Below are 11,727 nucleotides of genomic sequence, written 5' to 3'. Positions count from 1 at the left end.
AGACTAACCATGTATGTGGATTGGTCCCACATGCAAAAGTATTTGAACGATCCGGAAAAGGCTTGAAAAAGAAAGAAAATGGAAAGGATACTCTCAGGTGTGTGGGGAGGTGGATCTGGGAGGAGTTGAGGGAGAAGAGAGGGAAATGATCAAAATAAGTTATCTGAAACTCTCTGAGAATTTTAACAAAAATTTACTGAAAAAAATAAAGTGTGGAGCAACTGGAGAGAGAGGCTATGCCAGCATATGCACATGTGTACCTAAATCCACACATCTGCATACGTGAACATATATGCACAAAAGGACAAGACCCCTTAGTGCTCTCTGCCTTTCAGAGTCTAGAGCCTGACCACTGAAGCTCCCCACAGCTTTGTCCGGAGTGTCTTTAAAGCAGTCGTGTCATCCTCAGTTCCTGCTGATTCTAAGTTCTTCCACGTCTGCCAGCCACCACACTTGCCCTGCTTTTCTCTCTACCCAACAGACAAATTCTCTTTCTAATTGTATTAGACCTCATCCTTCCTATATAAAACATCCAGCCGCAGACAGCAGCATGTCCTCTTCAAGGCCACCGAGCCTTCAGGGACCCAGTCTGTTTTTCCAGCCATACCTTCTTTCAGTGGCTTGCCCAACACATCCCAGCCTCCTGGCCATGTTTCCTCTATGCTGAGTTTAACCCCTGTGTGCTCTCCTCTCCCCTCTCCCCTCTCCCTCATGCTTGTCCAATGCTTTCTTTCCTGTACACAGACCTTAATCCAGACATCGATCCTCAAGTCAATCTCTAGCCCTACCTTCCCTCCCCCACAGCTGCACTTTTAACCATCTGTCTCCTTCCACTAAAGTGAAAACTCCTTATAGGCAGAGTCATCTGACCTGTCCTGTGCTCTGTCCACGTGTTCAAGACCAGTTCCTGGCACAAAACACATCTTAGTAAATGTTTGTCATGCAACCGAGTGGCCCCTGCCAACAGGCCCTCCTCTTGAAAATTACGAAATGCCAATGCTGTGTGGGACCCCGCACACCTGGAGGGTACTGATCTCTGTGAAGGGGAGATTTCAGACCACCGTGTGATAAGACTGTATTCCAAAGCAAAGAGACGGCTTGTCACGGAGCAGGCCACAGGCCAATCATCTTTCATTCCTACAGGATTAAGATCTTAGAGCCTGATTTCAGCGCCGCTGATCTTCAGACTGGAACTGATGAGTTATTTCCTTTCTCCAGACAATTGATAAACAGAAACTCCTGGTCAATTCTCAGTATCATTCGCTCCATCTTTCATCTTCACAAACCTGCCTGCCTCGTCTTAATGCTGTTATAGCTCCACTCTGTGGAAAAATGAGGAAGACAGGTTTAGAAATCCAGTATTGGTGTTGTTTCCTGGGTAAACACTGAGAAAAATCAGCTAAACTGTGTATAAGAGATGGTAATCTATTAAATGTGCACACACTCTCGAGCACACACACACACACACACACACACACACACACAGAGTAGACTGTCAAAGGCTATTAGATTCTTATTTAGTTAGGAAATAAAATCTCTAAAAATTAAGTATGAATCCAGGGTCCAATCTATCTGATAATTTACCTGCTCTCTTTACAATCTTCCATTTATTTCTGTCAGCTTCAAACGGCCTAGCAACATTCTCTTAGGTATTTTCAACCCTGACAGTAGTTACTAAGACATGCTTTTAAAGAATCCACAACCACAAAACACAAAGTTCATTCTGGTCAGACCTGGAAACGAAATAATTAAAAGCGAATGATTTCCTATGTCTGGATGAGAGTCAGTTATGGCAACAAGCAGAGGCAGCATGCCCTTTTCTGAAAAGAAAAAAGAAGAAGAAGAAAGAAATGTTTTTCACTGACTAGCCTATCTTGACCCTGGCCCGGGGGGGAAAACAATCCATCAAGAGGCTGCCAATAGACAGGGATAATGGCAAATCAAGATCTCAGCAGTGTCCAGCTGGCCCAGCTTCCTGATCAGGTGCAGAAGTGAATTAATGATCCTTTCCAGGAAAGCCCAGAAACATTTTCACATGACTTAGAATGTGGCTGCCTTGGAGATCGTGGGTCTCCAAGCCGCCACCGCAGGCAAACTCAATTCCTAAACTGCATAGCCGCTACGGTGGTCCCCGCTGAGATCTTCAACCGTTTCAGACACGCTCTAACATGTGAATATTGGAAACTTGTCACTGTCCCCTCTGTAGCCAGCAAGAGTTGAGTGTGAGCTCCAGTGAGCTCCAGGGTACACTGGCTGTTTCCCTGGGTGAATTTAGAAAGCTTCCACGGAAAGAAACGAGAAACGGAGCCAAGTTTATCTTTGCCGGCCTGAGATAAACCCTTTATCTCCACCCTCCCCCATGCTTCTGTCCCTCTCTAGGCCTCAAGTTCTTTTTCTATCAAAACAGTCTTAAAAGCAGAGGTCTGAATTCCTTAGCTCTAAAATAAATGTTTGTTGGAGCTTCAAGAATGACCTTCCTCAAGGAGCTGAGTGGGCGGCAGAACTCTGAGATAGAGCATGTGCAAGAATCCGAAAGCAGGCGGGCGGGCGGGCGGGCGGACTGCAGGGGAGGCTCCTGGAACCTGCGGGACCGCACAGTACAGCAGCTGCCCGCCTTTGCCACACTGTGGTTGCGAATTCATTTCAAAATGTCAGACTGTAGACTCTTTCCGTAGGTAGGTCATAGTCCACAGATGTGTAAACGATTAAGTTTCCCTTTGGGAAAATAAGCACAAAGGCACCTAAAGGAACAAGTTAGTACAACGACTGAACTCGGTTTTCATAAATAAATAAGAATTTATCGGCAGATGGGGTCAAACCACGGTAAGCAGTGGATCAAAATGTGTGAGGTAGGAGAGAGTAAAAGGCGTGTTTTAGTAGTGTGGAAGTTAATGTGCTTTTGTCTCTCTCTCTTCTAGAAACTTCTACCTTAGACATTATGAACTCCATTTACGATGTTCAGTTCTAGAACATAAATATGTACTGAGCCTCCGACTGGCAGGCATTCACTGTGTGAAATGCCGTGATGAATAAGACACAGGCACAGAGCAAAGCAATTTACGATATAATAGGTTTAGACAGAAATGTGTGCAAATAATAGCAAATCACTCAAAATGAAATTCAGGAAATCCCCAAAGTCTGGACAGAGTTCTCTTCAAGGCTGCCAGCAGCTGTTCCTGTCTGGACCTGCTTTCCCTCAGCCAACAACATGGAGGTCAATTTGAGAAGCAGGGCTTTGCTGAGGCTGCAAATGCTCACAACTGCCTTGCCCCCAGCCTGTGCTTACACCGGCCTGCCGAGGCCTGAGTTGAGAGTTTGAGCCCTGAGACCCTCAGCCTGCCATCTAGCTGGATGTTTTGGATAGTATGAGTCGGGTAAATATTTTCCTGAGGCTGAAAGTTTCTGACAATTTGGGTAAACGGACTCCAAAGTTTCTGGTGTTGAGCCAACCACACTTTTCCTTTAGGAAAAAAAAAAAAAAAAAAGCCTCATCCCTTCTCTTTCTGCCTTTTAAAGACATGTGGGTAAGTTTTAGGTTAGCTGTTTCCCCCTCTCTCTCTCTGTCTCTGTCTTTCTCTGTGTCTCTCTGTGTCTCTTTCTCTCTCTCGCTCTCTCTCTCGCTCTCTCTTTCTGATTGGACATGAGAATGTGAACAAACCATGTCTAAGAAGGTAACTCATCCTGATGAAAGTAGGCCCAATTTTACATATTCAGATTTCCACCTATTTGATGACAGAAATCATCCATTTAAAAGGATAAAAGGAGTCTCAGTATCTCAGTAAACACCAAAGTGTTTATTTGTGTGTGTGGGGGGTTAAATACATACACATATATATGTGTGTGTATATATGTATATATATTATGTATATATCTGTGTGTACATATATATGTGTGTGTGTATGTGTGTATGTGTGTGTATGATGCAGAGTAAAAATGGGAGCTAGCAGACCTGCCCACCTGAGTTTGATCCCCCACCACACATTCCTAAAGGGGGAGAACCACATGTCTCAAGTTTTTCCTTAACGCCACATGTGTCACAGCTCCATGTTACACACACATAATAATCGAACGCAAAACTATATAAATAGGACATTTTGTAATTTAGATTTGTAGAAACAAACCTCAGAGACCATTCTGTCCCATTGTTTATTTTGTGACTTTGTTTCCTTCTTGTCTGTTTTGAAGGACTAGGCACTGAGCTGAGGCCCTCACACACTGTAATCACTGATCTATATCTCCCAGTCCTAACTTTTTAGATCAGAAAGGACAGGAACGTACTATCCTCTTGCCTCAGCCTCCCAAGCAGCTATGATCACAAGCCAGCAGGCGTGATCTCTTCTTTTATGGATTAAAGAATTGACTCTTATTCTAGCCATTCATTCACGCATCCAAGATTGGCAGGGTTTATCCCAGTGGCAACCAAACAAGTGATTCCGGTTCCGGTGGCATCAACGCCCATTTCAAAGACAGACATTATTGGACTGTACCCTGCTTTACCACATCAGACACTGTGGAGGAGAGGACAGCAACCGGCAGTTTAGCAAGTCTTTCTAACACACCCACAAGTCTGAGGATCGCTTTTCTGTGCCCTATTAGTCAGGTGTATTAGTCAGGGCTCCTTAGCTTAACCGGATTAGATAGAAAAGGGAATCTGTTAGGCCATGCAAATGAAAATTTCAGGGAGTAATAGTTCTTCCTGAATACTCTGTGGAAAATAGTATATATTTTTTCAATAGCTTTGGATGCCCTGCTCTGTTAACTAAATAGTACTCTGGTGGGGTTATTCATATCTTACTCCCAGGTAAACTGATCCTGACCAGTTTTCTGTTGCCATCTGCACTGGCTGGTTCTGTGTGTCAACTTGACACAAGCTGGAGTTATCGCAGAGAAAGGAGCCTCAATTGAGGAAATGCCTCCATGAGACCCAGCTGTAAGACATTTTCTCAATTAGTGATCAAGTGGGGAGGGCCCAGCTCATTGTGGGTGGTACAGACCCTGGGCTGGTGGTCTTGAGTTCTGTAAGAGAGCAAGCTGAGCAAGCCAGGGGAAGCAAGCCAGTAAGTAACATCCCTCCATGGCCTCTGCATCAGCTCCTGCTTCCTGCCCTGCTTGAGGTCCAGTCCTGACTTCCTTTGGTGATGAACAGCAATGTGGAAGTGTAAGCTGAATAAACCCTTTCCTCCCCAACTTGCTTCTTGGTCATGATGTTTGTGCAGGAATAGAAACCCTGACTAAGACACTATCCTACTGATATTTCAACAAGATGTTTGTGGTATTCAGTTCCTCTACCACATCTTGTCCATGTAACTTATTCCCACTGGATCCATGACATAGCCTGGGCCAAAATGCTCTCCAGGCTCTCCTGTCATCAGAGAGCTTGCCTGGGCCTCATGAACAGCGTCATGTTCAACCATGTCTGCTCCAACCCTTCCTTACACATGGTCTTTTTTTTTTTTTCTTTTCTTTTGGAGCTGGGGACAGAACCCAGGGCTTTGTGCTTGCTAGGCAAGTGCTCTACCGCTGGGCTAAATCCCCAACCCCTTACACATGGTCTTAAGAACTCCTATTTTATCTAGGATCTGACCCGTGCAGTACAGCCCTTGATTATCATTCTATCAGGATCTGTTTTATTATTTCCAAGACCTGCTATTCATTTCAATAAAGACATCTGATGGTGAGGATTAGAGGAATTTCATGTAAGCCAATGGTTGGATGATTAAACCTCACAGGGTAGAAAGGACTTAAGTATCAGATAATAACACTTACTTGCCAAGTTCCAATGTGTTTCAACTAACATGACATTCATCCCTAATCTTCAGTCTGTCTCGCTCACCTGATGGGTGCGTTCGAGAGAAGCTATTCATGTTGAGTACAGCTCCTTCCTCTCTTCATTTTGGGGGATTTGCGAGGGGACCCGTCAAATGAAGACATCTTTATTGGAACAAAATGGGCGTGGGAATGTGGGCAGGCTGGCTGTTTTGCAAGTTCATCTTTAACCAGATGGCTTCTTCATATCTGACCTGAATTTACCGATGTTCTCGTCACTGAAGGCGGCCATTCTCCAAAACTGCTAAACCTGTAGCAAGAGACACTTAGTTCCCATCTGCTTGAGTCCTCACTGGTCCCTCAGGTGATCGGAAGCTCTGGAGAGGAAGAAAGGGGCTCTTGTTATCACCATAAAACTAGATAATAGCCAACGACCATATCTTCTGCTATCCCTAGCCTTCCTGGAGATTCATTCAATCCCCCACTGGAAACTGCTGTCTTTGCCATTTAAATTGGAGTTTTCTATGAGTGAGAGACTGCCAGTTTTCCACCAGATGCATTTTTCTTCTGCTTTATAAAAAGTAACAAGACATCTAAAATTTAAGGCAGAAAATGGCAGCCCCAAATAAAGACATTTCTCACCTAGATGTCATGGATGTAAGTTTAGCCTGTGAGGGCTCACAGAGGGAGTTCGCTGGGAATGGGAACAAAGGGTAACCTTTGCTTCTGGATTCCTCCTTCCTGTTTGCTGAAACTCAACCCTAAAGTCTGGACGGAGGGTGGTACTTCTGAGGCATGAACTGGGAGGCAGAACGGGCTCTTACGTGCCCGAGACAGCGGACTGTTTAATAGTTAGGAATTTTGCAAGCTCCTTGTGAAATCCTTGTGGCTTGAAACTGTTCGTGGTAGGAATATTTCCACCATAGGAACTAAGCACATGCTACACAAATCAAGACGGCCTCCTCCCTACCCCTTGCCCTAAAAGCCAGTTTCCTCTCATACTACTGTGGACATGGTAGAGAAGGGCCCTGAGGCCCTGAGAGTCATGAACAGCTCATCATCCAAGTCTTAATCTAGATGAGAGAAAAACCCAGTCTCACTCTTACCTAGTCATTTCCCTGTCTGCTTTCTGCCGGACCACGCCAGACCTAATTGGAACAAATTCCCACACTGAACCTTGGGGTCCAACTACCACATGCCCGTGGCTTTGTGACAATAAGGGAACCAAAAAAGAATTATCTGACTAGTTTTGTTTGAGTCAAGGACCACATCCTTAGCACAGTCTGTAACAGCCAGGAGTGGGCGGTTCCACAGTACAAACCAGCTCCCCCAAAATCGTCCTTGTAATAGGCCATGTTAGTTTACATCTGCAAAAGAAGACATGGGCCAAGCACGACATTCATATTAATTCACTATGCTATCATTAACATATGGATCCCTAATGTCATGCTATATTGTCTAGTGTATCCCTTTAAAGCCTATATATCTGAATTATTTTTCAAAACTCCATTTTAAGTACTGTGAACATGTTCTTTTAAGAAGTGTTAGATACAGATGCTCTGCATTGAACCTGCTTAGCCATTCAGTGTGGTACCACGTTACCTCAGTTTGTGCCCTGCTTATTCTAATATGGTCTCCCTCTTCACTTACTGATTCCTTTATTTTGGCTCTAACACACAATTCTAATCAGTAATGCCTGACTGGGGCTGTTCTAATGACGATGCTCTGTAGTCAGAAGGGCGTGAGAGGATATCGGAGGTGGCCTTCAAGTGCCCAATGCAGTGTAAGCCAAAACACCCATGAGAAAGCAAGAGAGTAATGACCCTGAGACAACAGGGGGATGGAGAAGCTCTTTGGCCTTATGAAAGGCCCAGGTGTCACTGCATCAGGAAAGAGTGGACGACCTCTATAGCTGGAGGCTTATGATTTCAGGAGAGCTAAAGGGGCTGCAAAAGACATTGCCCCAGTAGTAAACGGAAATGCATTCCAAACGACTTTGACATCAATGACCTTTAATCCCAACTGAATCAATTACGGTAGCCAAATTCAAGGGTCTAAATTTAGCACTAAATTACATAGACTTAAAATGAATTCATGCGTGGTCTGTTATTAGTTCCTTAACTGGATCACACAAGGCTGGGAGGTCTGAGTTGAAGCATACAGATGGCGGGCTCTTGTCAAGTAAAAGAGAATGTTGTAGGACTTGACAAACAGTGCTCTCAGAGAGGAAGTGGGCTGCCATGTCCATGAAGGCTGACCCTCTAGTAACTACCATGGGATGCCACAGGAGTGAGTATCCGTAAGACCCCAGTTCCTTCACTGGTGCCTGATTTTCAAATGGTTGTACAAGTCTAACTAGATCAATAGGCCACAAGAGCAGGCTTTATTAGAATCTTCACTGTCTCCTCTGAAGGAGAGGCTAGGGAGGGATGTTCCCTCTCCTCCTCTAGATCAGCTGCCTCCTCAGAAGGAAGGTTTACCGTAGAAGAGTAGACTCCATTTCAGTGGAAAAATGAAGACTCAGACAGGAAAAGAGGGAATGAAGAGAGACACTGAATAGGGACTTTAAAGGCCACAGGAAGAAGAGCCACTCCTCCCACAGTTCCCAAGAACCAGAAGAAGCATCGTTAGGTTCTGACCAACATCCCAAATAAAAACAGGAGACAGAAAGCAGCAAAGTTTCATCTTAGAAAGATGGCCAAATGCAACAGGGCCTGAACTAGGGAACGGGAATTCTGGGAAAGAAAAGAACAGAATCTCTTAAATAATTAGAGATAATTATTCTACCTACTTTTGAAGAATGGCTTCAGGTGAGTCTACCTTCCTGGGTGGTCCTGCCACCCTTTTAAGAACAGCAGTTAAGTCTGACTCAACTGGACTATCTGATCTCTCTCCAGCCAGAGAGTTCATCCCTTTGACCAGAAGGATCTAGTCTTCCCTTATTAGACATACTGCTGTTGTGCTATTTCTACCTTACTTTACTGTTTACTGAGTATCCTGACTTGCTGAGGAAGGTCTGTCCCTAAGAACACCATAAAACTCTACACCACGGTCCATGTTTAAAGAACGCGCAGAGCTAAGGAACTCGGATTGCAGGAAGTCAACCTTTCAGTAGACCCAGTTCTCTGATGATGAAAGAGGAAGGCTTCAGGGAAAGAAGATGATGCATTTTGCAGAGCAGCTGAAGTCCCTTCCAAACTCTCTTCTTGCTAGGACTGGACTAGGCCTTCCACATGGTCAGCACCATGCTGTGGAGTGAAGGGTGACTTTGGGAGGAAGTCACGGTCTCTGAACTGAGACAGCGCCTGATCCTGGAGCCAGAAGGAACAGGAGAGACAAGCTAATGTGGAGAGGATGTGCCTGCTGTCCAGGCTGGACACTCAGGAGTAGCAAAAGTCAAAGAGTTCCTCATAGCTTTTACCAACTACAAAGAAGCCTAAAATATGGCCTGGATTTAAGCCAACAAGCTTTTCAATTAAGCGTGCATCACAGCACGAATCAGAACACTGCACCCCGGAATCTCGGATCCATCATCACGGATTGGCGGGATAGTCTTCCTAAGAACCAGCACGTGAAGCGGCTCAGGGGCAAACGCCTTTAATCCCAGCCCTGGGGAAGCGGAGGCAGGCAGATCTCTGGGATTCGAGGCCAGCCTGGTTCTACAGACAGAGTTCCAGGACAGCCAAGGCTACATGGGGAAACCTTGTGGGGAATGGAGGGCGGGAAGGGGGTGGGGGCGGAGTCATCAGATTTTCTATGTAAAACTGAAGAGAAACGGAGAAGCGTGGTCACTCTGGCCAAATATACAGCTAAAACCTACAGAGAAAGATAAAACAGCAGCCTCACTTGGGCAAGGAAGAGCCTTCAGATCCTACATCAAGGGCTGATAGTTGGAGGGGTGGGGGTGGGGTGAGGGTGGGGTGGGGAGACCGGAGAGTGGAGGGGTAGGGAAGTGGTGGGATGTTAATACTAAGGATTATCACACCTCTACGTCTTTGGAAGAGGAGGCAGAGGCTTTGAAAGCAACTGACTTTAGACGTTTAAAAGGAACACTGCCAGTTAAGATTTCCGCGAGTGTTTTAATAAACTGGAGGAGACCGGGAGTCAGGGAACTGAGCTGAGAGCCACTAGGGAAGCCGACTGGCAGGGGGCAGGCAGAGAGTTTTGACAGGATACACTTAGTAGCAATTACAGGGGAGAAATAAAACCCTTTCCTGTTTGTACCCAGATACAAGCAAATATTCCCACTCACCCGCTCTTATGTTAATGTTCGCACTTCCTGAATACAAGGTGACGTGTCCCTCCACAGAGGTCTCTATAGAGACCATGGCAGGGACAGAGTGGTGGTTGTGATGAGGTTGCAGTGTGGTTGAGGGTGACAGTAAGTCTCCATGGAAAGCCCATGAGTTGAAAACAGGCCTCAGAGTCCATCGCGGAAAAGAAATCATTTTCTTGAGCAACTCTAGCTGTCACAAAGGTTGCTGCAAAAGCAGTTGAGCTTTTGATGTGGTTTCTGGCTCTGCCCATAGCTGTCCTTATACTTGTGAGAGTTAAAGGCAGATACAAATGTAACCAAATCAAGACTGGGGCCATAGAGTCAGAACCACCTTTGTGTGGTGACACTTGGGAGTCAATCCCTGGCTATTTTTTTCCTCCTTTTCTATTAAAAAAAAAAAAAAAAGTTAGCAAAACTTCTTTGGCCTAGCAAACCAAATAGAGCATGGAACATTTGAGCTCCGATGGATCATAAAGAGATACCCATTTTTCCCAGCCCCTGAAGTCTCAGGATAAGGAACTCGATGTAAAATAATTCCATACGTCTACAGTTTGCTATGCAGTCTTTCCCAGGGACCTCTGCTTCCGGGTGAACAGGCTAGGGGATTTCCATCAGCAGACCCTTGGGTTCAGAGGTCAGTTCCACATCTTTAGGTAACTGTGGTCAGAGGTAAAGACTGCTCCCTCCATAGCTCTGATCCAAAACTTCCTTTCCCTGGGGTCTGAGAAGCAGCGCCAGACGGTCTCAACATTCCTGACATTCCCTAAGGGCTGAGGCAACTCTAACCCCCGGCTGCTCCTCAGACACCTGAGGAACTGGACCATTAGCTCTTCTGTGGGGAGCTGAGTGCAAGGAGAGGAGAAAGCCCTAAAGGAAACACAGAGGAGGGTTAGAAAGTTCAATAAACCAGCCTGGTCTAACCTGCAACACCAGCTGCCACGCTCAACTCTGCAGTGACTCACCCAACAATGGGAGTAGGAGCTGGAAAGGAGCTGAAAGCCCTTAAAGCCATCCAGAATAAAGATTTGTAGCTAGAATAACACAAACACACACACACACACACACACACACACACACACACACACACACACACCTGCCTGTCTTTGTATCCTGTGAGTGGAGCAGACTGACTAGATCTCTTCAGATCCCCTGTGCTGAGCACTCCTTGCTAACTTTCCTTGTTCCCTGCTACTCTGCCAACCCTCCCGTCCCTTTATCTTTCCCAAACACAATTGGGAAGCTTGCTTAGGTAAACTGGACAATTGGAAGGAGCCCCTGTGTTTTCGTCATTAAAACCACACACAGCCACTAGAGGGCAGTGCTGATACTAGTCTCTCCAGATTTCCACTCTGTGCAGACTCAGGCTGGCCCATCCACACATCCTGTTACAGGATGTTTCTGAACTCTTCCTTCAATTCTCCGCGTAAATAAACAATCCGAGCTGGATACACCCAGACTCACATCCCTGTAACCCCACAGATCACGCAGGTCCAAATTCCTGGTAATTTACAATCTTGCCTAGTTTTATAACATACCACAATCAGAGATTAAACTCAAATTCTGCCTGAATTTTGGCATTTCTCTCCAGTGCTATCCCTGAGAGTTAAAAGAGCTAAGGCAGCTCAGCTGTACATGATTCTGTTTTCTTTCTGTACCCAATGTCTCTCATTGTACGCTCTGGTCAG

The 11,727-nt window shown here is 45.5% G+C and overlaps 1 long non-coding RNA gene across 1 annotated transcript; it reads right to left on the bottom strand.

Moving 5' to 3' along the window:
• Positions 1 to 1,058: 1,058 nt before the first annotated feature.
• Positions 1,059 to 2,485, bottom strand: LOC120093582 (uncharacterized). The gene is made up of 2 exons (XR_010053692.1): positions 1,585 to 2,485; positions 1,059 to 1,322 (listed from the first exon to the last, which is right to left on the bottom strand). It is a non-coding gene; the product is annotated as an uncharacterized LOC120093582 (long non-coding RNA).
• Positions 2,486 to 11,727: the final 9,242 nt, after the last annotated feature.

Source organism: Rattus norvegicus, chromosome 7 (genome assembly GCF_036323735.1).
Source record: "Rattus norvegicus strain BN/NHsdMcwi chromosome 7, GRCr8, whole genome shotgun sequence".
In the NCBI taxonomy this organism is placed as follows: Eukaryota; Metazoa; Chordata; class Mammalia; order Rodentia; family Muridae; genus Rattus; species Rattus norvegicus.
Note: the sequence above shows the minus strand (reverse complement) of the source record. Positions and strands in the feature narration are given on the sequence as shown.